This window comes from Staurois parvus, unplaced genomic scaffold (assembly GCF_062004578.1).
Source record: "Staurois parvus isolate SC_StPar_1 unplaced genomic scaffold, SC_StPar_1.0 ptg000503l, whole genome shotgun sequence".
Taxonomy (NCBI): domain Eukaryota; kingdom Metazoa; phylum Chordata; class Amphibia; order Anura; family Ranidae; genus Staurois; species Staurois parvus.
Genome location: NW_028318299.1, coordinates 2799794 through 2805953, shown reverse-complemented (window position 1 = coordinate 2805953; position 6160 = coordinate 2799794).

The window sequence follows — 6160 nt, the reverse complement described above, 5'->3', positions numbered from 1 at the left end:
TCATGCATTAAAGGAAACTTTTCTCATTGAATCTAATTTGTGCTACATATTTACTTTACTCAATCTCCCCAGCCTACAGATAGACCATTACTTTTATTCCCCTCCCACAGCCCTTCCCTGCTCACAAAAAAGAATGGGTTCACAACTAAAAATGGACAACAAAGGTATCAATGGGATTTTCTAACATTATGATTGACATGGGAATGGTAGGGTATTGACAAAAGTCATGGTTTTGGTTTTTTAAATCCAAATTTAGGTCTGCTTTAAAGGAAATATTTAATGTTTGAAACATGGAGGCTGTCATGTTGACCATCTGGGTTCAATACTGAGAGGGAAAGTGGAAAAGCCATTTTGTCTATTGGTTGTTTTGATTAACCTTCTTGGCGGTATTCCCGAGTGTAGCTCGGGGTAAAATTTCTATACCAAAAGCGGTAACCCCCGAGCTACACTCGGGCTTACCATGCGGCGCTGCTCTGGGGGTCCCTGCAGCGCTTACCTTGTCCTTCGCTCCCGCGATGTGTCCCCTGCAGCGTCCCCGGTCATCTCCTCCGGCCGATGCCGGCATCCGGCTTCTGTGTTCCGGTCCCTGTGACGTCGGGACGTACGGGCGCCGGAACCGGCGGGAAATTAGAATTTTTTAAAAAATGACATTTTTGCTGTCATTGCTATTTCAATGCATTTCACATACATTTTGTCCCGAGTGCTTTGTCCGGCGCCCTGCCTGCATTTTGTCTGTTCTTTCTGCCTGGAAACTGAGAAACGTCCACGGCGTCCAAAAAGCGTCCCTTTAGGTCAGACGCGGTTTTAGACCGGCTAGAGAACAGCGATAGTAAATCAGAACCACTTGCAGAATTGAGTGATAATGATTGGTGGGGGAAATTCTTCATCAGACACTGAAAACAATTTTGTGACTTTGCTCAGCGATGTGCGAATTTGCCTCTGTATTTCAAATTTCAGTGTTTTTGGTTTGATTATATTATTGAATTAAATTTATTATTATTATATTATTATTTTTTATGATTATTTATTAAATTATAATTTATGATTTCGTGTTTCGAATTTTATCCTCCCCGGGATGTTTACTAGACTCTTGTTCGGACAGATTTCAGTGAGTTATTCTTAAAAATGACAGCCTACAATAAAAAAACTACATATTTCCATGCAAAAAAATGGTACCGCTTTCAGCACAAAAAATCGGAAAGAATCATACCGCCAGGGAGGTTAAGCAGATATATTGCTTGTGCACTCACCGGCCACTTTATTAGGTTCACCTGTTCAATTGCTTGGTAACACAAATTGCTAATCAGCCAATCACACGGCAGCATCAGAATGGGGAAGAAAGGGGATTTAAGTGACTTTGAATGTGACTTAGTTGTTGGTGCCAGAAGAGCTGTTCTGAGTATTTCAAAAACTACTGAAATATATTGAATGCATTGAATTGCTGCCAAGTGATTGGGTGATTAGCAATTTGTGTGACCAAGAAATTAAACAGGTGAACCTAATAAAGTGGCTGGTGAGTGTATGTTGGCATAACAGATGGGTAACAAGTTTTTAAAGGTCAGTAATCTCCCACACTTGTCTCTCCATTGCCTTGGGGACAGCCTCAAAGCCTGTGATGTCTCTACAAGTTAAACTTAGGTCTTATCACTAAGCTGAAGCAGACAACATGTAATCCTCTCATTTGTCAAAGCGCCATCATGAGCTTCCAGATGCAAATCCTCACTCCTGCTCTGTTGACATAGCTAAGCAGATGACGAGATAGATGGTATATCTGTGTGGTCAGGACTTTGCATGTATCCAAGCCACTAATCTGAAGGGAAAACAAATTCACAGCCACAACAAAGCAGCTGTTTTGCATAAAAATCTATAAACCTCATTAGCACTTAATAGCATCTTTAGTTATGGAGAAATGAAAATATATAGGACAGAGCTCATAGCAGTCTGTAGGGGCCAAGGTTGTGAAAATAGTGTAGATACAGACAACTATGGAAGGCTCCATCACAGGTGATAGTGACATCAATGCTCATATTGGCAAGTGTCTCCAAGAAGGACTTTTCTTTTTTTTTTATTTATATATTCCTCATATTTGTCTTTTGCTTTGGCAACAGGATGTCTATATTTGAAACCAGTTGAATGTTAAATACCCTGATTATCTGACTGTTTACATGTTTGTAAATCACCCATTATCCTTTAAGCTGGCTCATCAGCATCATTATCACTTTGTATAAAGGGTTCTCAAATCATATCCCGCTTTGCCTAAGTATTATGTAGTTGATGCTGATTGGTGGACTGGATGCCCTCTAAAGGCTGCCTAGCTCAGGTTCTCTTATATGTTTGGCCAGCAGCAGCACATTTTAATATTTTCCATTTTGGTTAACATGCCTGGATATTGAGGGATACATTGAATTTTTATCTTACGCTTCTTCAGTTCTTGATGATCAATAACCCGAACGGTGCGACAAGGAGGACATAAGAGCATCCGACAGAATTTCTTGGACTTTGAGTTGTGTTTTTTCCCTCACTAATGGCTACTAAAAGCTCCGTAGGTCTGGTATGTTTTATTATAATATCTTTGGAGTCCTTAATTGGAATTTTTACGAACTTTTTCATCATCTCCATTTTTTCCTTAAATTGCTGTAAACACCAGAAGCCGATAAGTGGCAGCGACAAAATCATTGTGGCTTTAAGCATCTCCAACGTTTGTTACACCTGCATAGCTTTTAGCGATATTTTACTTTTTTATTTTTGGCCTCTAATTTTTGTGATTCCTAATATGTCACTTGCTGTCTTTATTGCTATCTCATTTGTCTTTATCACTTCATTGTGGCTGACAGCCTCTCTCTGCTTTTTCTATTATGTCAAAATCGAAAGCTTCACCTCGGACTTTCTCTCACACCTGAAGATGAAGATTTCCTCCCTTGTTCCATGGATGATCTTCATGTCTGTGGCATTGTCTTGTTTCAGTTCTTCTTTCAATGTGGTTCAGTTTCTGGTAGATAGGAAACTTTCTAAAAACATCCCAGTTGTCCACTCCATTAACATATCAATGTCGCATAGGTCTTCAAATGGTATATTTAATGATAACCTCTACATCTTGTTCGTGTGCAGTTTCATTCCATTTCTGATTAGTGGGTTGACCACCGCTTCCACCGCATTTTCGCTACACCTCCACAGAATAAAAATGACAAAGACCAAATCACCATCATCCAGCAATGTCTGTGTAAACAGATATGAAAACACAATAAGAATTCTGATACGCCTTTTGATTTTCTATGCAATGATCTATGTAGTTCTGTTTCTTTTTTACTTTAATATCTTTGCATTATTTAGTGTTGGCTTTTGGGTTTTTTTGGTTATAATGTGTTCGTTTGGTCTAACCCAATCGATTCTCCTATCTCTTGCCACAACAAAGTTGAAGAAAGCGTGGATGAAGCTATTTCACCTCAGTACTGAATCAGAAGAAGCAGAGGAAAGCAGAGAAGAGTAAATTGTATATAATTGACGCTTGAGGTGATTGTATTAGTGCACTTACAACAAAAACCTTTGAGTACTGTCCATTATACTTTTTTTATTTGAGCTAGCACTCAAAATTTCAGGACAAGCTTTCAGGGTGTTCCCCCTTCTTCCAAAGTCCAAGCAGTACAAAACCTTACTTGTTTAGTATATGCTTTGTTCTTAGAAGAAGGGGTATACCATGAAGACTTGAGAGAGGGTACACCATGAAGACTTGAGAGGAGGTACACCAAGAAGAGTTGAGAGGGGGTACTCCAGGAAGACTTGAGAGGGGGTACACCATGAAGACTTGAGAGAGGATGCACCATGAAGACTTTAGAGGGGGGTACACAATGAAGACTTGAGAGTGCATACACCATGAAGAGTTGAGAGGGGGCACACCATGAAGACTTGAGAGGGGGCACACCATGAAGACTTGAGAGGGGGCACACCATAAAAACTTGAGAGGGGGTACACCATGAAGACTTGAGAGAGGATGCACCATGAAGTCTTTAGAAGGGGGTTCACAATGAAGACTTGAGAGGGGGTACACCATGAAGACTTGAGAGGGGCACACTATGAAGACTTGAGAAGGGGTACAAAATAAAGATGTGAGAGAGGGTACACCATGAAGACTTTGGAGTGAGGTACACCATGACGACTTAGGAAGGGTAACACCATGACGACTTGAGAGGGGATACACCATGACGACTTGAGAGGGGATACACCATGACGACTTGAGAGGGGATACACCATGAAGACTTGAGAGGGGAACACAATGAAGACTTGAGAGGGGGCACACCATGACGACTTAGGAAGGGTAACATCATGAAGACTTGAGAGGGGATACACCATGAAGACTTGAGAGGGGGCACACCATGACGACTTAGGAAGGGTAACATCATGAAGACTTGAGAGGGGATACACCATGAAGACTTGAGAGGGGGCACACCATGACGGCTTGAGAGGGGATACACCATGAAGACTTGAGAGGGGGCACACCATGACGACTTAGGAAGGGTAACATCATGAAGACTTGAGAAGGGGTACACCAGGAATACTTAAGAGGGGAACACAATGAAGACTTGAGAAGGGGTACACCATGAAGACCGGTCCTGAAAATTTGAATGTTAGTGAAAAAAAAAAATTTTTGGAACATACTGAATTGTATACAAATAATGTAAATTCTTGTTGTACTTATTTACTGTATATTTTCTTTTTTTTTTCATTTAGTCATCAGATTTACACTTGAATGAAAAGCAATGCTAGTTATAGATTAAATACAATGTTTAGACATACTGTAGAAAAATAATTTGTTTGAATTTCAGTTTATCTAGGTGATTTCCAAAAAGAATGTTTCTCTTTCATCATCATTCAAATATCCATTTGGTTTGTAAATATACTTCTGTATCTTGACTTACAAGTTATAAAATGGACCTATAAATAATCATTTAATTGTATTTTGCTATGTAAAGTGTTTAATGTGTTTATTTCAAAATGGCGTTTTATCTGAATGAAAAGATGTCTATCGTTCACAATTGAAATTCTTTAAAATTTGGGAACCTATGGCTCTCCTATGCCTTACTGTTCTTAAAACCTGACAGTCTGAGTGCCCCTTAATTCTTTACCTGAATTTTGGATCGGTGGAGGATTGGCTTTTTTCCCCCATCTTTCTTTCTCTTCAGTCTCACTTTACCTTCTTTTTTTTTATATTGTCTTTAGCCCTACAGCTTTCTTTGCTTGTCTTCATTTCCCTGTTCCCTCTGGTCCCAGTGGGGACTCCCCTCTTAAGTGGAACCTATATCTTGAGGTGTCTTGTTGGTCTTGTGCTCCTACATTGAAGCCCTAAAGTGATTATAAAGGAAGATTTTTTTGTACATGTTATACTTACCTGCTTTGTGAAATGGTTTTGCACAGAACAGCCCCGATCCTCTTCTTTTTTGGGTCCCTCGCCAGAGGTCCTGGCTCCTCCTCCCTGCCGAGTGTCCCCAATAACAAGTCTCTTGCTATTGGGGCACTCAAGTAGGCTACCTCCTGAGCTGCACTCTTGTGAGTGGACCTTGTCCATTGGCCCCACCCCCACTCTCTCCTCCTTTGTTCACTGGCTGTGATTGATAACAGCAGTGGCTATGTGTGAGCCAATGAGGAGAGAAAGAACCCAGGGGGCTGCTGCTCTCATGCAAATAACTGAATGGAGATGGGGCTCAGATAACTATTGGGGGGGGGGGGGACTGCACCCAGAAGGTTTTTTTTTTTACCTTAAAGTGATTGTAAGGATTTTTTTTTTCAAAAACATAACAAACATTTCAATACTTACCTGCTGTGTGCAATGGAACTGCACAGAGAGTCCACAAACCTCCTCTTCTTGGGTCCCCTGCTAATGCGCCAGGCCCCTCCACTCTGTCCATTACCCCTACGGGAAACTGCTTCCCATAGCAGCATTCGTGCATGCTCAGTCCTGAGCCCTGCTGCTGCGTTCATTGATGCAGACAGTGGGACTCGGCCCGGCCCCCTCTTCCTGCTCACTGGTTTTGATTAACAGGTAAGTAAAAAGGGGGGGGGGGGTGAGAGCGTGAATGCTGATGCCTATACATTTTCTATTTTAATTCAAGGAATGCATTAGGGTAAAGAATTTTTAGGCTTTAAAATGACTTTAATGCATAGAATG